The sequence below is a fragment of the Cupressus sempervirens genome, chromosome 3 (genome assembly GCF_028749045.1).
Source record: "Cupressus sempervirens isolate cs-2001-9-10 chromosome 3, ASM2874904v1, whole genome shotgun sequence".
Taxonomy (NCBI): domain Eukaryota; kingdom Viridiplantae; phylum Streptophyta; class Pinopsida; order Cupressales; family Cupressaceae; genus Cupressus; species Cupressus sempervirens.
This window is the reverse complement of record NC_143120.1, coordinates 916,547,230-916,570,510: the sequence shown is the minus strand read 5'-3', so window position 1 is coordinate 916,570,510 and position 23,281 is coordinate 916,547,230.

The following is a 23,281-nucleotide window of genomic DNA, read 5'->3' as shown; positions in this document are numbered from 1 at the left end:
CTCACTACTCCCATCCTAGCCTGTACAAGCACTCAAGGCATGGGCGAGAACAAAACTCTTATCTTTTTAGGTTCATTCAGTTACTATTAGGTCTGAATGTTATCACTTATTAATCCAACTTACAATGAGTTACCCTGGCAGCCTCTTAGGGCCCCAACCCCCATTGCAAGCCACTTCCCATCACTACATGCAGATATTATACCCTAAGCTCATGGAATTATAAATCTCAAAATCACAAAAGATAATCCATAATAAAATCATCAAATATGCATAAAAGCATCAAATCTCCATGAGCAAGCATCCATAAAAAATTATGACCAAAACAGCTCTCTATTGGCAACTGAAGTATCACTTATAATCAAAAGTATCCAATGATTCTCAATAACCAAAATATATCTCAATCATACTGATCGAAGACTCCAAAAATGGTTGAGTCAAACATGTCACAACATGAAATCATCCAGAATAAATCCTCATTACAGTCCCATCATGGCGACTAGAAAATAACCAAGGATAACTGATCGATGACCAAAAATGGTTAAGTCAAGTGTCTCATACATAAGAATCTTAACTATAACAATCAGTAATTACATCCAATACATAGAGCATTCCATCACATAACCATGGTTGGGTTTATAAAGATCGAGATTAAAACATCATCATGACATCACAAACACATAACTCCCAAGCCTCTAGTAGACGTCCTATAACTGGTCAACACTAGTCAACCCAAAACCCAAAACAATAGCATAAAGAATACACAATGCAAACAGATGTTTTGGTTTTGCTAAGTTTTCAAATTTGAATTCAAATGCAAAAGTCTCGATTTACGTTTCCAAGTTTAGAGAACGAATGGAGGAACATTTTGTACATTTTGGATAAATAGAAATTTTTCCTTAAAATCCATCTTCCAAATATAAAATTTGTTTGAAAACATCCCCCACCAAACTAACAATTAAATTTCATATACTTTATAAAACAATTGACTTAAACAAGAGTTCACCATTATAAAAGAAACGAACCTTTGGTATAAATCATTTATCAATTATACAATTATAATCCAAATTGTTATTAACATATTTACATATTATATATATATACTTATATACATATATTTATATTTAAATATATATATAAATATATAAATTATTATTGCATTTCACAAAATTGAATTAACAAATTCGATTAATTATATTTAACATATAAAATCTTAATAACAATTAAAATGACTTCATCTATGGCAAGCGTTATATCATCGTATTTACCGTCGGTACGCAGGACCTTGCGGTCACAGAGCCTACGACATTAGTGGGTACTACGTACTGCAGTGGTATGGGGGCGCGGGTGTCGTCCCCCCCCACTAATGCATATTACTTTCTTCAAAATTGCTTATGTGATTTCCATTCGATATGTGATTTGGTTTTTTTTGTAAAGTTTAACGTTTCTCAAAACATTTTCGATTAATGATATATTATTCAATTTTTTAACAAATATATATTATATATACATATGTATGTATATATATATATATATATATATATATATATATATATATATATATATATATGAAGGTATATGTATATATATATATGTGTGTGTGTGTGTGTGTGTGTGTATATATATGTATGTATGTATGTATGTGTATGCAAATTGACAATATAGACATATATATACACAAGATATATATATATATATATAAATTTCAATCCTCAGAATTTTCCTATAAACCATTGATCTCAAAAAAAAATTTAGTAATTAATCTAATGGGTTTGACTATGAATCTAAACACTAACCCTGTGTTCTTTTCAGATCTATGCATATAAAATTCTCAAATAAATTAAATATCATTATTGAGAATGCATATAATAAAAATAGAAAATATCCTCAGAGAACATATGGAAGACACGAAGAAGACAGGGAATGCAAGATGCGGAAATAGCATAAGTAAAATCACAAGAATCTAGCCTGATTCTGATGCTAATTCGGTCTTCCTCAGAAAACCCTCAGAGCAAGCTCCCTTCTTCAGAGTTCTCGAATCCTCCAATGCTCCAATTGCACTCCAAACGCTATATCTAAGCTTCTAGGAATGCCTGAATATAAAGAGCTCTCAAGAAACATCTAGAATGCCTCTAGAAACAGCTAGAAGGTGTCACCAACTAAGCATGGGTCTTTTCCAACCTTCTAGATGAGACATAGGGTTGTAGACACCATGTTCTTAATTGATGCACTAACTCTCGTGTTGTTGACATAAGAGAAATAGAAAAGTGCGTTAACTCCCATGCAAGCTTATAACTCCAATTTAATTTTTATATAATTTCTAATTAAATATTTATAACTTTCATTTTAAGTTCTTATAAATTTTATTATTATTTATTTATTTATTATTATTATTAATTTTAATTTCTAATTTTCTTTTATTTAATTCCTTTTTTCCTCAATTAATTCACATTTAATTAATTATAATCAAAATATCAAAGACCGTGATATTTTATATTAATTTTCTCAAATATTTAATTTATTAATTAAATCTATTTATTAAGACTTAATTAATAGAAAATTCACCATAGACTTCCAAGATAAAATATAAAACCCATCATAGAGCAATTGACACAAAATCAATCTAAAGGGTTAAAATTCATGAATTATGTCATCCAACACATTCGATGGGTAACATATCCAGATACTTGTCCTACCTCATTAGGACAATTGGCTTAAGGGTTTGGGATTTGGACTTGAGAATTTATCTCCCTTCTCTTATCATTGAGATAGTATAATAGGGTACACTCATCCTGGCAATTCAGGGAAGTTGATACTCGGTACTTGCAACCTACAGAGAAACCATGCATGTACATACAATATATATAATGCTAAGCTAAATAGACAATGGCAGGAAGTGGTGCATCGTGTAGATCTCGACTAAGCAGGTGACTACGACTCCCTTCCTTAACCACATCAGAAATGCCATACAATAAGAAAAAATACACGCCATACACATGCAAGTATGGGGTAACTATCCATAATAAAACACATGAGATAATAAACCATCTAAATAATCATCAACAATAACTGAAAGCAATATAATGATCATCATGTAAGCATGAAATGTAAAGTCTAAATGATCTCATCATATACCAATTGAATCCATAACATAATGTCTGATAGTATAAGACCACTAATCGATCAACATAAAACTAGTCTATCATAGTCTGATAATGACAACAATATGTCCAAAAAAGATGTGAACAAGGGTAGGCACTATATCCACCCCCCCTTGGGTTAGGCTTACTCCTAGAAGCCTACAAACAAGTAGGGATATAAATCCTGCAATCTAGCTGCATCCTCCCATGTAGCTAAAGAATCATCAGTAGGGTCCCATTGGACCCTTACCTGCTCAATGGTTCGACCCCTAAGGGGCAACTTCCACTGCTCCAGAATACGAACCAGCTCCAAAGCCAGCTATTTGTCCTCCACCTGCAACACATTCCAATCAAGAACATGTACAATATCAGGAATATACTACTGAAGCAATAAAACATGGAAAACATCATGAATGCGAGCTAGGCTAGGCGGTAGAGCAAGGTGGTAAGCAACCAGGCCAATTCTCTCTAAAATCTTTAATGGTCCCACAAAATGAGGTGATAGCTTAGAAGCCTTTCCATATCAGATCAAACTCTTTCGCGGATGCACTCTCAAGAAAACCTTATCACCCACAGCAATCTACTTATCAGTCCTATGAGCATCATCATACTTCTTCTGCCTATCCTATGCCGTAGTCAAGTGCTCACGGATACGCACTACCTGTTGCTCCATATCACGAAGCATCTCAGGTCCCAATAAGATGTAATCTTCAAGGCTGTATGACAAGGACATCTATATAATGCCTGAAATGGTGCCATGGCAATAGAACTATGATACCCGTTGTTGTAAGAAAACTCCACTAGGTAGAGATAGTCCCCCCAATGTTTCTACCTATCCATCACATACATCTGTAACCTATCCTCCAAAATCTGATTCACCCTCTTTGTCTGACCATCAGTCTCTGGATGATATGCCAAACTAAAGTTTAGCTGCACTCCAAGCTCATGCTGCAACGATGTCCAGAATGCAGATGTGAATACAGGATCCATATCAAAAATGATTTTTCTAGGAATACCATGTAATCTCACAATGTCACGCATGAAAACATTGGCTACAGAAGCTGCTGTGTAGGAAGACCTAATCGGTGAGAAATGCACCACCTTAGTCAACCGATCAACGGTGACCATGATAGCATCATGACGTCAAACTATCATAGGTAATCCTACAATAAAATCCATGGAGATGATATCCCACTTCCAAGAAGGAATGAGATTTGGCAGCAAAATTCCAGCTCGGTGCTGATGTTTTGCCTTAACTCTCTGACACTCAAGGCACATAGCCACAAAATCAGCAATATCTCGCTTCATCCTAGACCAAAAGAACAAATGTCTCAAATCAGCATGCATCTTCTTGACACCTGGATGTGCTGAGTAAGGTGTACGATGGGCTTCTACTAGAATCAAGGTGCAAAGCTCATCCAAAAGTGGCACATAAATGCTCCCCAAATGTCTTAAAAGACCATCTGATTCTTGAATGTAACTTGCAAACTTACCTTCCAAAGATCTTCCTGAATCTATCTCTCTGCACACTTCCTAATACGATGAATCCGTAGGAAGTGCCTAAAGAATTTGACTCCTCAAATCCACACTAAGAGTCATCGATGATACTCCATGTCTCCTGCCCACCACCACATTCTCCTTACCCTGAATGTACTTAACCTCAAAATCATACTCGCATAAAGACTCCATCCATCGCCTCTAGCGAGAATTCAGATTAGGCTGAGTAAAAATGTACTGAAGACTACGATGATCGCTATGTAGCTCAAATCTATGCCCCAACAAGAAATGTCTCCACCTTGTCAAAGTATGAACTACTGCTGCTAACTCAAGATCATGTGTAGGATAATTTAACTCATGATCCTTGAGCTTGCGTGATTCATACAAAATCACCCTTCCATTCTGCATCAACACTTCCCCAATTCTTTCAAGAGAGGCATCTATACACACCATAAAATTACCTTCTGGATCAGGTACAACTAAAATTGATGCATTGGTCAAAAGCTCATTGAGCTTTTGGAAAGCTTCCTCACATTTCTCTATCCATACAAACTTCTTTCCTTTCCTTTGAAGAGAAGTGATAGGATGTGCTATCCTAGAGAAGTTTTGGACAAATCTGTGATAATAACCAGCTAGGCCAATAAAACTACGAATCTCTGACACATTAGTCAGTGTCAGCCAATCTATTATCGCCTGAATCTTTGCAGGATCCACTAAAATACCATCACCTAAAATAACATGCCCTAAGTACTGAATCTCCGTCTTGAAGAATTTGCACTTAGCTACGTTAGTATAAAGCTGATTGTCTCTCAAACATTGCAATACCAACTGTAGGTGTTCCTCATAGTCCTTTTGAGTCTTAGAATATATCAATATGTCATCAAGAAACATGAGTACAAACCTATCCAGATATGATCGAAACACACCATTCATCAAACTCATGAAAATCGATGGAGCATTAGTCAACCCAAAAGGTACCATTGTGAACTCATAATGCCCATAGCGAGTTCAAAAAGCGGTCTTGTGAATGTCGGCTTCCTTGATGTGAAGCTGGAGGTATCTTGACTTAAGGTTAATCATGGAGAATACTGTAGCTCCCTTGATTTGATCAAATAAGTCTTCAATCCTAGGCAAAGGATACCTGTTCTTAATAGTCACCTTATTCAACTGTCTGTAGTCAATACAAAGGTGCAAAGAACCGTCTTTCTTCTTCACAAAGAGCACTGGAGCTCCCCATGGTGATATGCTAGGTTGAATGCTCACTTTGGCCAAAAGTTCCTCTACCTGAAGAACTATCTCACCCAATTCCTATGTAGTCATGTGATAAAGAGCTTTAGAGATAGGCTCCGCTCCATGAATCAGATCAATACTAAAGTCAATGTCCCTCTTTGGAGGCATGCCCGGAACCTCACTTGGAAAGACATTTGTGTACTCCTGTAAAGTCAGGTGATCTAAAGTCTCCCTCATAGGGTCTTCCTCATCAAGATCATTTACCATAACAACAAATATCTGACATCCCTTACAAAAACTTTGCTTCAATTGCATAGCAGAAATAATCCATAGAGATATAGGCCTTGGTATCCCAACTATCTGCACATCATTCCCTTGGTCATCTTGGCACAAAATAATCTTCTTCCGACAATCTATACTAGCTCTATGATATCCAAGCCAGTCCATGCATAAAACCTCATCATAGGAACCAAGGGGTATGACTCGAAGATCCATTGCAGTAACAAAAGCTTCCTAAGCCAATCCCACACTTATGAACTATAGAATCTATGGAGACCTTAATGCCTGAGGCTACTTCCACTTGCCAACCATGATCTTGCTTCATGGCATCCAGCTTACACTTAGAAACTATAGATGGTGATTTAAATGAATCTGTAGCTCCTAAATCAAACAATGCTAAAAGAGATATACCTGTAATAGCACCTGTGGTCTCAACCCCTGTTCCCTGATGATCTGCGGGACGTTGATCAACTGCTACAAAAACTCTATGAGCCTTACTTGCATCACCAACTGTAGGCTCTGAGACTGTAGGTCTAGGTCCTAAAAAGTGAGGTGCTTACTGTGGACACTGAGCTGCATAATGTCCAATCTAACCACATGAAAAACATTCTATATTTTTGCTAGATCCTCTACCCATAGGTGGTACATTTGATTGCTGGCGACTGTTCCTGCTAACAAAAGACTGGCTACTTTGAGCTGGCTGATTGGACTGATTTTGTTTATTGCGTTGAGCATTGTGATTATTCTTGGTGTTATAACCTTTGCCACCACCTTGAACTTGATAATTTGATCCCTTCTGTTCCTGTGTCTGCTGAGACTGCTGCTGATCCTATTTCACCTTAGATAAAGAAAACTTCTTGTTACCACCTAAATTGTAGTTGCCTTTAGATCCTGATGCTAACTCCCCCAATTATACGATTATTTAAACCCCTAATAAAGTGTTGTGTCAACTGAGCTAAATTTTCACTGAACCCTAAAAAAGACATGAGCCCATAAAACTTACGCTCATACTCGGTCACTGACAAGGTATACTATCCGAGGTTATGAAATTCATTAGCCCTTTGCTGTTTCCATTCCTCTAGTAGGAATCGTTCATGGAAACGCTCTGAGAATAGTTCCCACGTGACACTGCTCATATTGATTCCCATCTTCTTCTCCTCAATCATCCACCAAGTGGCCCCAAAATTCTCAAAATTAGTGATCGCAAACCTTGCCTTAACATTGCTATTGATCTCTTGCATGGCAAAAATCTTGTCGAGGGAAATAAGCCACTGCTCGAGCACATAACCAGAACCTTGCCCATTGAAAGGATTATCCTTGGATCTCGAAAGATCCTTCATCTAAGTGGACACAATGGACCTCTAACAATCCTTCCGAGGACTCCTAGATCTGGGTCTATGCTCTTGCTCTGTCTGGTGCACTTTGGGTTTCTCTTGAATAGGAGGTAGACGTTCTAGAATAGTCTGCATCATCTATCTCAAACCAACCTCTTCAGACTTAGCTTGGTCCTCTCTATGGCACTCTTCCTGCTGCCTACTAGAGTGCTCTCCCCTACTTTCTATATGACCCGATCCCACATGGGAAGACTCATGGACATTGATAGCTCTGCCACAACCACGGCCTCTACCATGACCTCCAACAGAAGACCTAGTCCCAAATACCATCCTACAATAGTAAAAGGTACTATTACAAGCACATGTTGCAATAGACTAAGTTCAAATCTATGTTTAGGTTTAACTAAAATTTCTAGTTTTTAAACTAAGTGTTGAAGTATGAAAAAATATACAAGTAACAGTTCAAGTTCTATTTCAGTTTACCTAGTTTCAAGTTGAAGAGATACACTTTAACAGTTCCAAGTTCTAGTTGTTCCAAAATACCCAGAGCTCCCAATGTAGAAACTTGGGCTCTGATACCAAATGTAATGCCCTACCAAAGGATCCAAAGAATTAACCTAAAATTTCACTAAGTTTAGTAGCATTTTTTTTTTAAAATATAAAAGTAAATACCACATATAACTTATGCACAATATCGAAAGCAATAGCAATGTCCATTTGAAAGTAAACAAAACATACATAACATATTACATTCTTTAAGATCCCTTAAAGTTGAATTACATCTAAAACATCTAACATACATGAATCCATCTAGTGCAACATCCACATGAAATAATAATGATAAGTCCAATCATTATACATTACATTTAAATTGCTCAATCATCCACTGTACATGTCACAGGGTATGAAAAGCTCAAAGAATATACATATATAGAATAAGGTACATCATTCTATTCTAATCCATTATACATCAAAGTAAAGATAATCACATGATAAACATGACACATCATCATAGAAAATATATTTACATCCATCATAAAGATCAAACATAATAAACTAAGTGCATGGTTCCTCCCAACCATTAATAGCATCATTAGACCATCGTGGATCCTAGCCATCCCTCTGTGCATAACATTCCAAATCACTGAAGAGATCATTGGTATTAACATAGTAGGAATGTCACTCCTAACATATACAACACCATATGTAGAAAGTGATCTAACATGCAAATAAAAGCATAAGATAAAATCATCTAACATATGCTAATCATCAATGAAAGGATACATATCTGCCATCATGAAGGATGCATAAGCCACAATGTCTCAATGAATCTCAAATGATAAGAGTGGAAAATACACTACCACCCAACCACATGGTACCTGAGTGGTCCACTCCCACTGTGCTGAGGAGATAATCTCAAGTCCCAACAAGGCTATCCATAACACATAACACAAATCTCTATAAGTTTAGGAATCCTAAAAGTATACTAACTCAAAGGTTCCAAGCACGAAAATCGACATCTAATCCCAAAGGCACACAATGACATGTAGGAACCTACTATGCAAGTGGAAAAGTGTCATCGCATTTATCACGTACAACTTACCCTGGTATTTAACTAAACTCCACGGGTCCATACTGATCTCATGTGGCCACTAGTATCCTCTCATACTGACAAGGCATACTATGAAATGCAAGGTCGCAACCATGCGTTCTCACTACTCCCATCCTAGCGTATACAAGCACTCAAGGTATGGGCAAGAAAAAAACTCTTATCTTTTTAGGTTCATTTAGTTAGTATTAGGTGTGAATGTTATCACTTATTAATCCAACTTACAATGAGTTACCCTGGCAACCTCTTAGGGCCCGACCCCCATTGCAAGCCACTTCCTGTCACTACATGCAGATATCCTACCCTAAGCTCAAGGAATCATAAATCTCAAAACCACAAAAGATAATCCATAATAAAATCATCAAATATGCATAAAAGCATCAAATCTCCATGAGGAAGCATTCATAGAAAATCATGACCACAACAGCTCTCTATTGGCAACCGCAGTATCATTGATAATCAAAAGTATCCAATGGTTCTCAATAACCAAAATATATCTCAATCATACTGATCGAAGATTCCAAAAATGGTTGAGTCAAACATGCTACAACATGACATCATCTAGAATAAATCCTCATTATAGTCCCATCATGGCGACTAGAAAATAACCAAGAATAATTGATTGATGACCAAAAATGGTTAAGTCAAGTGTCTCATACATAAGAATCTTAACTATAACAATTAGTAATTACAACCAATACATAGAGCATTCCATCACATAACAATGGTTGGATTGATAAAGATCGAGATTAAAACATTACCATGACATCGCAAACACATAACTCCCAAGCCTCTGGTAGACGTCCTATAACTGTTCAACACTAGTCAACCCAAAACCCAAAACAATGGCATATAGAATACACAATGCAAACACATGTTTTGGTTTTGCTAAGTTTTCAAATTTTAATTCAAATGCAAAAGTGTCGGTTTACGTTACCAAGTTTAGAGAACGAATGGAGGAACATATTTTACGTTTTGGATAAATAGAATTTTTTCCTTAAAACCCATCTTCCAAATATAATTTTTTTTTGAAAATGTCCCCCACCAAACTAACAATTAAATTTCATATGCTTTATAAAAAAATTAATTTAAACAAGAGTTCACCATTATAAAAATAATGAACCTTTGGTATAAATCATTTATCAGTTACACAATTATAATCCAAATTATTATTAACATATTTACATATTATATATATACATACATACATACATACATACATACATACATACATACATACATATATATATATATATATATATATATATATATATATATATATATATATATATATATATTTATATTTATATTTAAATATATATATAAATAAATATATAAATATATAAATAATTATTACATTTCACAAAATTGAATTAACAAATTCGATTAATTCCATTTAACATATAAAATTTTAATAACAATAAAAATGACTTCATATATGGCAAGCGTTATATCATCATATTAACCGTCAGTACGCAGGACCCTGCGGTCGCAGGGCCTGCGACATCAGTGAGTACTGTGTGCCCTTGTCATCGTAGTACCTGCGACGACAGTACACTGTGACTGAAGCGGTACAGGGGCGTGGGTCTCGTCCCCCCCCACTAATTCATATTACTTTCTTTAAAATCACTTATGCGATTTCCATTCAGTATGTGATTTGGTTTTTTTTATAAAGTTTAACGTTTCTCAAAATGTTTTCGATTAATGGTATATTATTCAGTTTTTTAACAAATATATATTATATGTACATATATATATATATGTGTGTGTGTGTGTGTGTGTGTGTGTGTGTGTGTGTGTGTGTGTGTGTGTCTATATATATACATGCAGAATTAAAATCATCACAGCATATAAACATGTATACATATATATATATAATTGCATATGTGTGTGTGTGTGTGTGTGTGCAAATTAACAATATAGACATATATATACACAAGATATATATATATATATATATATATATATATATATATATATATATATATATTTCAATCCTCAGAATTTTCCTATAAACCATTGATATCAAAAAAAATTCCAGTAATTAATCTAATGGGTTTGACTATGAATCTAAACCCTAACCCTATGTTGTTTTCAGATCTATGCATATAAAATTCTCAAATAAATTAACTACCCATATTGAGAATGCATATAAAAAAAATAGGAAATATCCTCAGAGGACATATGAAAGACACGAAGAGGACACAGAATGGAAGATGTGGAAATAGCATAAGTAAAATCACAAGAATCTACCCGAATTCTGATGCTAATTCGCTCTTCCTCAAAAAACCCACAGAACAAGCTCCCTTCTTCAGAGTTCTTGAATCCTCCAATGCTCCAATTGCACTCCAAACACTATATCTAAGCTTCTAGGAATGCCTGAATATAAAGAGCTCTCAGGAAACATCTAGAATTCCTCTAGAAATAGCTAGAAGGTGTCACCAACTAAGCATGGGTCTTTTCCAACCTTCTAGATAAGCCATAGGGTTGTGGACACCATGTGCTTAATTGATGCACTAACCCTCATGTTGTTGACATAAGAGAAATAGAAAAGTCCGTTAACTCCTGTGCAAGCTTATAACTCCAATTTACTTTTTATATAATTTCTATTTAAATATTTATAACTTTCATTTTAAGTTTTTATAAATTTTATTATTATTATTATTTACTACTTTATTATTATTTTATAATTATTATTAATTTTAATTTCAAATTCTCTTTTATTTAATTCCTTTTTTCCTTAATTTAAATTTAATTAATTATAATCAAAATATCAAAGACCATGATATTTTATATTAATTTTCTCAAATAATTAATTGATTAATTAAATCTATTTATTAAGACTTAATTAATAAAAAATTCACCATAGACTTCCAAGATAAAATATAAAACCCATCATAGAGCAATTCACACAAAATCAGTCTAAAGGGTTAAAATTCACGAATTATGTCATCCGACACATTCGGTGGGTAACATATCCAGATACTTTTCCTACCTCACTAGGACAATTGGCTTATGTGTTTGGGATTTGGACTTGAGAATTTACCTCCCTTCTCTTATCATTAAGATAGTATAATAGGGTACACTCATCCTACCAATTTAGGGATGTCGATACCTGGTACCTGCAACCTGTAGAAAATCCATGCATCTACATACAATATATGTAATGCTAAGCTAAACAGACAATGGCAGGAAGTGGTGCATCGTGTAGATCCTGACTAAGCAGGTGACTATGACTGCCTTCCTTAACCACTTTAGAAATGCCATACAATAAGAAAACACACATAGCATACACATGCAAGTATGGGGTAAGTATCCATAATAAAACACATGAGATAATAAACCATCTAAATAATCATCAACAATAACTGAAAAACAATATAATGATCATCATGTAAGCAAGAAATGTAAAGTCTAAAAGATCTCATCATATACCAACGGAATCCATAACATAATGTCTGATAGTCTAAAACCACTAATCCATCAACATAAAACTAGTCTAATAATTGCAATAATATGTCCAAAAAAGATGTGAATGGGGGTAGGCACTACATCCACCCCCCCTTGGGTTAGGCTTACTCCTAGAAGCCTACAAACAAGTAGGGATATAACTCCTGCAATCTAGTTGCATCCCCCCATGTAGCTGAAGAATCAACAGTAGGGTCCCATTGGACCCTTACCTGCTCGATGGTTCGACCCCTGAGGATCAACTTCCACTGCTCTAGAATATGAACCAGCTCCAAAGCCAGCTGCCCGTTCTTTTACTTGCAATTCATTGCAATCAATAACATGTACAATATTAGGAATATACTGCTGAAGCACTGAAACATGGAAAACATCATGAATGCGAGTTAGGCTGGGCGGTAGAGCAAGGCGGTAAGCAGCCGAGCCAATCCTCTCTAAAATCTTGAATGGTCCCACAAAACAAGGTGCTAGCTTAAAACCCTTTCCATATTGGATCAGACTCTTTCGCAGACGCACTCTCAAAAAAACCTTATCACCCACAGCAAGCTACTGATCAGTCCTATGAGCATAAGCATACTTCTTTTGCCTATCCTGTGTCATAGTCAACTACTCACAGATATGAACTACCTGTTGCTCCATATCACGAACCATCTCAGGTCCCAACATGATGCAATCTTCAAGGCTGTCCCAACTCAAGGGTGTACGATGAGGACGTCCGTATAATGCCTAAAATCGTGTCATACCAATAGAACTGTGATACCCATTATTGTAAGAAAACTCCACTAGGTAGAGATAGTCCCCCCAATGTGTCTTCCTATCCATCACATACATCTGTAACATATCCTCCAAAACTTGATTTACCCTCTTTGTCTGACCATCAATCTCTGGATGATATGCCGAACTGAAGTTTAGCTGCACTCCAAGCTCATGCTGCAATGATGTCCAGAATGTAGATGTGAATACAGGATCCCTGTCAGAAATGATCTTTCCAGGAATACCATGTAATCTCACAATGTTAGGCATGAAGACATTGTCTACAGAAGCTACTATGTAGGAAGACCTAATCGGTGAGAAATGTGCCAACTTAGTCAACCAATCAACAGTGACCATGATAGCATCATGACGTCGAACTGTCATAGGTAATCCTATAATAAAATCCATGGAGATGATATCCCACTTCCAAGAAGGAATGAGATTTGGCTGCAAAAGTCCAACTGGGTGCTGATGTTCTTCCTTAACTCTCTGACACTCAAGGCACCTAGCCACAAAATCAGCAATATCTCGCTTCATCCTAGACCAAAAGAACAAACGTATCAAATTAGCATGCATCTTCTTGACACCTGGATGTGCTGAGTAAGGTGTACGATGGGCTTCTACTAGAATCAAGGTGCGAAGCTCATCCAAAAATGGCACATAAATCCTCCCCAAATGTCTTAAAAGACCATCTGATTCTTGAACGAAACCTGCAAACTTACCTTCCAAAGATATTCCTGAATCTATCTCTCTGCACAGTTCCTAATACCATGAATCCATAGGAAGTGCCTAAAGAATTTGACTCCTCAAATCCACAGTAAGAGTCATCGATGATACCACATGTCACCCAAAACTCAAAGCATCCGCCACCACATTCTCCTTACTCTGAATGTACTTAACCTCAAAATCATACTTGCATAAATCATACTATGATGATCACTATGTAGCTCAAATCTGTGCCCCAAGAAGAAATGTCTCCACCTTGTCAAAGCATGAAGTACTGCTGCTAACTCAACATCATGCGTAGGATAATTTAACTCGTGATCCTTGAGCTTGCGTGATTCATATGCAATCACCCATCCATTCTGCATCAACACTACCCCAATTCCTTCAAGAGAGGCATCTGTACACGCCATAAAATCACCTTCTGGATTAGGTACAACTAAAATCGATGCACTAGTCAAAAGCTCCTTGAGCTTCTGGAAAGCTTCCTCAAATTTCTCCGTCCATACAAACTTCTTTCCTTTCCTCTGAAGAGAAGTGATAGGATGTGCTATCCTAGAGAAGTTTTGGACAAATCTGCGATAATAACTAGCTAGGTCCATAAAATTATGAATCTCTGACACATTAGTTGATGTCAGCCAATCTATTATCTCCTGAATCTTTGTAGGATCCATTGAAATACCATCACCTGTAATAACATGCCCCAAGTACTGAATCTCCGTCTTGAAGAATTTGCTTTTAGCTGCATTAGCATAAAGCTGATCGTCTCTCAAACACTGCAATACCAACCACAGGTGTTCCTCATGCTCCTTCTGAGTCTTAGAATATATCAATATGTCATCAAGAAGCATGAGGACAAACCTATCGAGATAAGATCGAAACAAACCATTCATCAAACTCATGAAAATTGATGGAGCATTAGTCAACCCAAAAGGTACCACTGTGAACTCATAATTCCCATAGCAAGTTTGAAAAGCGATCTTATGAATGTCGGCTTCCTTGATGCAAAGCTTGTGGTATCTTGACTTAAGGTCAATCATGGAGAATACTATAGCTCCTTTGATCTAATCAAATAAGTCATCAATCCTAGGCAAACGATACCTATTCTTAATAGTCACCTTATTCAACTATCTATAGTCAATACAAAGGTTTCTTCTTCACAAAGAGCACTAGAGCTCCCCATGGTGATACGCTAGGTTGAATGCTCCCTTTGGCCAGAAGTTCCTCTAGTTGAAGATGTAGCTCACCCAATTTTTGTGTAGTCATGCGATAAGGAGCTTTAGAGATAGGCTCTACTCCAGGAATCAGATCAATACTAAAGTTAATGTCCCTCTTCGAAGGCATGCCTGGAACCTCACTTGGAAAGACATCTACATACTCCTGTAAAATTGGGTGATCTAAAGTCTCCCTCATAGGGTCTTCCTCATCAAGATCATTTACCATAACAACAAATATCTAACATCCCTTACAGAAACTTTTCTTCAATTGCATAGTAGAAATCATCCATAGAGATAAAGGCCTTGGTATCCCAACTATTTGCACATTATTCCCTTGGTCATCTTGGCACATAATAATCTTCTTCCTACAATCTATACTGGCTCTAGGATATTCAAGCCAGTCCACGCCTAAAACCTCATCATAGGAACCAAGGGGTATGACTCGAAGATCCACTATAGTAACAAAGCTTCCTAAGCCAAGCCCACACTTATGAACTATAGAATCTGTGGAGACCTTAATGCCTGAGGCTAGTTCCACTTGCCAACCATGATCTTGCTTCACCACATCTAGCTTACACTTAGAAACTATAGATGGTGAGATAAATGAATATGTAGCTCCTGAGTCAAACAATACTAAAAGAGATTTACCTCTAATAGCACTTGTGGTCTCAACCACTGTTCCCTGATGATCTACCTGACGCTAATCAACTGCTGCAAAAACTCTATGAGCCCTACCTGCATCACCAACTGTAGGCTCTGAGACTATAGGTATATGTCCTAAAAACTGAGGTGCTCACTGTGGACACTGAGCTGCATAATTTCCAATCTGACCACATGAAAAACATTTTGTATTTCTACTAGATCCTCTACCCATAGGTGGTACATTTGATTGCTGGCGACTATTCTTACTAACAAAAGACTGGCTACTCTGAGCTAGCTGATTGGACTAATTTTCTTTATTGCGTTGAGCATTGTGGTTGTTCTTGGTGTTAGAACCTTTGCCACCACCTTGAACCTGAGAATTTGATTCCTTTTGTTGCTGTGTCTGCTGAGACTGTTGCTTATGCTGTTTCCCCTTAGAGAAAGAAAACTTCTTGTTACCACCTGAATTGCAATTGCATTTAGATCTTGATGCTGCTGGTGCTCCTTCAAAACCACCTTGAACAAGGTTGACACTTTGCTCAACAACGATTTCTCGATGTACCACATCCTTGAGGGTTTTTGGCTCAAATACCTTAACTCTCCCAATTATACGATTATGTAAACCCCTAATAAAGTGTTGTGTCAACTGAGTTGAATTTTCACTGAACCCTGAAAAAGACATGAGCTCATTAAACTTACGCTCATACTCGATCACTTACAAGGTATACTGTTTGAGGTTATGAAATTCATCAGCCCTTTGCTGTTTACATTCCTCTGGTAGGAATCGTTCACGAAAACTCTCTAAGAATAATTCCCACGTGACACTACTCATATTGATTCCCATATTCTTCCCCTCAATCGTCCACCAAGTGGCCCCAAAATTCTCTAAATTAGTGATTGTAAACCTTGCCTTAACATTGCTGTCGAACTCCTGCATGGCAAAAATCCTGTCGAGGGAAATAAGCCACTGCTTGGCCACATAACTAGAACCTTGCCCATTAAAAGGCTTAACCTTGGATCTCAAAAGATCCTTCATCTGAGTGGACACAATGGACCTCTGACGATCCTTTCGAGGACTCCTAGATCTGGGTCTATGCTCTTGCTGTGTCTGGTGCACTTTGGGTTGCTCTTGAACAAGAGGTAGACGTTCTAGAATAGTTTGCATCATCTATCTCAAACCAACCTCTTCAGACTCAGCTTGGTCCTCTCTATGGCTCTCTTCCTGCTACCTACTAGAGTGCTCTTCCCTGCTTTCTACATGAGCCGATCCCTCATGGGCAGACTCATGGACATTGATAGCTCTGCCATGACCACAGCCTCTACCACGGCCTCTAACAGAAGACCTAGTCCCAGATACCATCCTACAACAATACTAGGTACTTTTACAATCATATGTTGCAATAGACTAAGTTCAATTCTATGTTTAGGTTTAACTAAAATTTCTAGTTTTTAAACTAAGTGTTGAAGTATGAAAAAATATACAAGCAACAGTTCAAGTTTTGTTTTAGTTTACCTAGTTTCAAGTTGAAGAGATACACTTTAACAGTTCCAAGTTCTAGTTGTTCCAAAATACCCAGAGCTCCCAATGTAGAAACTCTGGCTCTGATACCAAATGTAATGCCCCGCTAAGGGATCCAAAGAATTAACCTAGAATTTTACTAAGTTTAGTAGCAATTTTTTTTTTAAAAATATAAATGTAAATACCACATATAACTTATGCACAATATCGAAAGCAATAACAATGTCCATCTAAAAGTAAACATAACATACATAATAGATTACATTCTTTAAGATCCCTTAACGTTGAATTACATCTAAAAAAACTAACATACATGAATCCATCTAGTGCAACATCCACATGAAATAATAATGATAAGTCCAATGTTTATACATTACATTTCAATTGCTCAATCATCCACTGTACATGTCACAAGGTATGAAAAGCTCAAAGAATATACATATATAGAATAAGGTACATCATTTTATTCTAATCCATGATACATCAAAGTAAAGATAATCACATGATAAACATGACACATCATCATAGAAAATATATATACATCCATCATAAAGATCAAACATAATAAACTAAGTGCACAGTTCCTCCCAACCATTAATAGCATCATTAGACCATCGTGGATCCTAGCCATCCCTCTATGCGTAACATTCCAAATCACTAAAGAGATTATCGGTATTAACATAGTAGGAATTTCACTCCTAACATATACAACATCATATGTAGAAAGTGATCTAACATGCAAATAAAAGCATAAGATAACATCATCTAACATATGCTAATCATCAATGAAAGGATACATATCCACCATCATGAAGGATGCATAAGCCATAATCTCTCAAATGATAAGAGTGGAAAATACACTACCACCCTTCTGTGTGGTACCTAAGTGGTCCACTCCCACCTTGCTGAGGATATAATCTCAAGTCCCAAATAGGCTATCCATAACACATAGCACAAATCACTATAAGTACAGGAATCCTAAAAGTATACTAACTCAAAGGTTCCAAGCACAAAAACTGACATCTAATCCCAGAGACACACAATGACATGTAGAAACCTACTATGCAAGTGGGAAAGTGTGATCGCATCTATCATGTACAAGTTAACCTGGCAGTTAGCTAAACTCCATGGGTCCATATTGATCTCATGCGGCCACTAGTATCCTCTCATACTGACAAGGCATACTATGGAATGCAAGGTCGCAACCATTCATTCTCACTATTCCCATCCTAGCCTGTACAAGCACTCAAGGCATGGGCGAGAGCAAAACTCTTATATTTTTAGGTTCATTCAATTAGTATTAGGTGTGAATGTTATCACTTATTAATCCAACTTACAATGAGTTACCTTGGCAGCCTCTTAGGGCCCCGACCCCCATTTCAAGCCACTTCCTGTCACTACATGTAGATATCCTACCCTAAGCTCATGGAACCATAAATCTCAAAATCACAAAAGATAATCCATAATAAAATCATCAAATATGCATAACAGCATCAAATCTCCATGAGCAAGCATCGATAGAAAATCATGACCACAACAGCTCTCTATTGGCAACTGAAGTATCACTGATAATCAAAAGTATCAAATGGTTCTCAATAACCAAAATATATCTCAATCATATTGATCGAAGACTCCAAAAATGGTTGAGTCAAACATGTCACAACATGACATCATCCAGAATAAATCCTCATTACAGTCCCATCATGGCGAATAGAAAATAACCAAGGATAACTGATTGATGACCAAAAATGGTTAAGTCAAGTGTCTCATACATAAGAATCTTAACTATAAAAATCAGTAATTACAACCAATACATAGAGCATTCTATCACATAACCATGGTTGGGTTTATAAAGATCGAGATTAAAACATCATCATGACATCACAAACACATAACCCCCAAGCCTCTAGTAGACGTCCTATAACTAGTCAACACTAGTCAACCCAAAACACAAAACAATAGCATAAAGAATACACAATGCAAACACATGTTTTGGTTTTGCTAAGTTTTCAAATTTGAATTCAAATGCAAAAGTCTTGGTTTACGTTTCCAAGTTTAGAGAACGAATGGAGGAACATTTTATACGTTTTGGATAAATAGAAGTTTCTCCTTAAAATCCATCTTCCAAATATAAACTTTCTTTGAAAGCATCCCCCAGCAAACTAACAATTAAATTTCATATACTTTATAAAAAAATTAATTTAAACAACAGTTCACCATTATAAAAGAAATGAACCTTTGGCATAAATCATTTATCAGTTATACAATTATAATCCAAATTATTATTAACATATTATATATATACTTATATATATATATATATATATATATATTCATATTTAAATATATATATAAATACATATATAAATATATAAATAATTATTACATTTCACAAAATCGAATTAACAAATTTGATTAATTCCATTTAACATATAAAATCTTAATAACAAAAAAAATTACTTCATATATGGCAAGCGTTATATTATCATATTAACCGTCGGTACGCAGGACCCTGCGGTCACAGGGCCTACGACGTTAGCGGGTACTGCGTACCCCTGCCGTCGCAGTACCTGTGACGGTGGTACACTGCGACCGCAGTGGTAGTAGGGCGCGGGTCTCGTTCCCCCCCACTAATGCATATTACTTTCTTTAAAATTGCTTATGTGATTTCCATTCGGTATGACATTTGGTTTTTTTTATAAAGTTTTACATTTCTCAAAACATTTTCGATTAAAGGTATATTATTCAATTTTTTAAGATATATATATATATATATATATATATATATATATATATACATTCAAAATTAAAAACATCACAGCATATAAACATGTATACATATATATATATAATTGCATATATATATGTGTGTGTGTGTGTGTGTGTGTGTGTGTGTGTGTGTGTGTGTGTGTGTATGTGTATGCAAATTGATAATATAGACATATATATACACAAAATATATATATATATATATATATATATATATATATATATATATATGTAAATTTCAATCTTTAGAATTTTCCTATAAACAATTGATCTCAAAAAAATTTCCTGTAATTAATCTAATGGGTTTGACTATGAATCTAAACCCTAACCCCGTGTTCTTTTCAGATCTATGCATATAAAATTCTCAAATAAATTAACTACCTATATTGAGAATGCATATAATAAAAATAGGAAATATCTTCAGAGGACATATGGAAGACACGAAGAAGACAGGGAATGCAAGATGCGGAAATAGCATAAGTAAAATCACAAGAATCTACTCAGATTCTAATGCTAATTCGCTCTCCTTCAGAAAATCCGTAGAGCAAGCCCCCTTCTTTAGAGTTCTCGAATCCTTCAATGCTCCAATTGCACTCCAAATGCTATATCTAAGCTTCTAGGAATGCCTAAATATAAAGAGCTCTCAGGAAACATCTAGAATGCCTCTAGAAATAGCTAAAAGGTCTCACCAACTAAGCATGGGTCTTTTCCAACCTTCTAGATGAGCCATAGGGTTGTAGACACCATGTGCTTAATTGATGCACTAACCCTCGTGTGTTGACATAAGAGAAGTAGAAAAGTGTGTTAACTCCCATGCAAGCTTATAACTCCAATTTACTTTTTATATAATTTCTATTTAAATGTTTATAACTTTCATTTTAAGTTTTTATAACTTTTATTATTATTATTTATTTATTACTTTATTATTATTTTATAATTATTATTAATTTTAATTTCTAATTTTCTTTTATTTAATTCCTTTTTTCCTCAATTAATTCACATTTAATTAATTATAATCAAAATATCAAAGACCATGATATTTTATATTAATTTTCTCAAATAATTAAATTATTAATTAAATCTATTTATTAAGATGTAATTAATAGAAAATTCACCATAGACTTCCAAGATAAAATATAAAACCCATCATAGAGCAATTCACACAAAATTAGTCTAAAGGGTTAAAATTCACAAATTATGTCATCCAACACATTCGGTGGGTAACATATCCAGATACTTGTCCTACCTCACTAGGACAATTGGCTTAAGGATTTGGGATTTGGACTTGAGAATTTATCTCCCTTCTCTTATCATTGAGATAGTATAATAGGATAAGCTCATCCTGGCAATTCAGGGAAGTCGATACCCGGTACCTGCAATCTGTAGAAAAACCATGCATGTACATACAATATATAATGCTAAGCTAAACAAACAATGGCAAGAAGTGGTGCATCATGTAGATCCCAACTAAGTAGGTGACTATGACTCCCTTCCTTAACCACATCAAAAATGCCATACAATAAGAAAACACGCACACCATACACATGCAAGTATGGGGTAAGTATCCATAACAAAACACATGAGATAATAAACCATCTAGATAATTATCAACAATAACTGAAAGCAATATAATGATCATCATGTAAGCATGAAATGTAAAGTCTAAATGATCTCATCATATACCAACTGAATCCATAACATAATGTCTTATAGTCTAAAACCACTAATCCATCAACATAAAACTACTCTATCATAGTCTGATAATGACAACAATATGTCCAGAAAAGATGTGAATGAGGGTAGGCACTACATCCACCCCCCCTTGGGTTAGGCTTACTCCTGGAAGCCTACAAAAAAGTAGGGATATAACTCCCGCAATCTAGTTGTATCCTCCCATGTAGCTGAAGAATCATTGGTAGGGTCCCATTGGACTGTTACCTGCTTGATGGTTCGAGAATATGAACCGGCTCCAAAGCTAGCTGCACATCCTCTACCTATAACACATTCCAATCAATAACATGTACAATATCAGGAATATACTGTCGAAGCAATGAAACATGGAAAACATCATGAATGCGAGCTAGGCTGGGTGATAGAGCAAGGCGGTAAGAAATCAGGCCAATCATCTCTAAAAGCTTGAATGGTCCCACAAAATGAGGTGCTAGCTTAGAAACCTTTCCATATCAGATCGGACTCTTTCATGGATGCACTGTCAAGAAAACCTTATCACCCACAGAAAACTTCTTATTAGTCCTATGAGCATTAGCATACTTTTTTTGCCTATCCTGTGCCGTAGTCAAGTGCTCATGGATACGCACTACCTATTGCTCCATATCATGAAGCATCTCAGGTCCCAACACGATGTGATCCTCAAGGTTGTCCCAACTCAAGGGTGTATGAAAAGGACATCCGTATAATGCCTGAAATGGTGCCATGCCAATAGAACTGTGATATCCATTATTGTAAGCAAACTCCACTAGGTAGAGATAGTTCCCCCAATGTGTCTGCCTATCCATCGCATACAAATGTAACATATCCTCCAAAACCTGATTTACCCTCTCAGTCTAACCATCAGTCACCTTAGTCAACCAATCAACGGTGACCATGATAGCATCATGATGTCGAACTGTCATTGGTAATCCTACAATAAAATCCATGGAGATGATATCCCACTTCCAAGAAGGAATGAGATTTGGCTACAAAAGTCCAGCTGGGTGCTAATGTTCTACGTTAACTCTTTGACACTCAAGGCACGTAGCCACAAAATCAGCAATATCTTGCTTCATCCTAGACCAAAAGAACAAACGTCTCAAATCAACATGCATCTTCTTGACACCTGGATGTGCTGAGTAAGGTGTGCGATGGGCTTTTGCTAGAATCAAGGTGCGAAGCTCATCCAAAAATGGCACATAAATCCTCCCCAAATATCTTAAAAGACCATCTGATTCTCGAATGTAACCTACAAGCTTACCTTCCAAAGATCTTCCTGAATCTATCTCTCTGCACACTTCTTGATACCATGAATCCATAGGAAGTGCCTGAAGAATCTAACTCTTCAAATCCACACTAAGAGTCATTGATGATACCACATGTCTCCTGTGACTCAA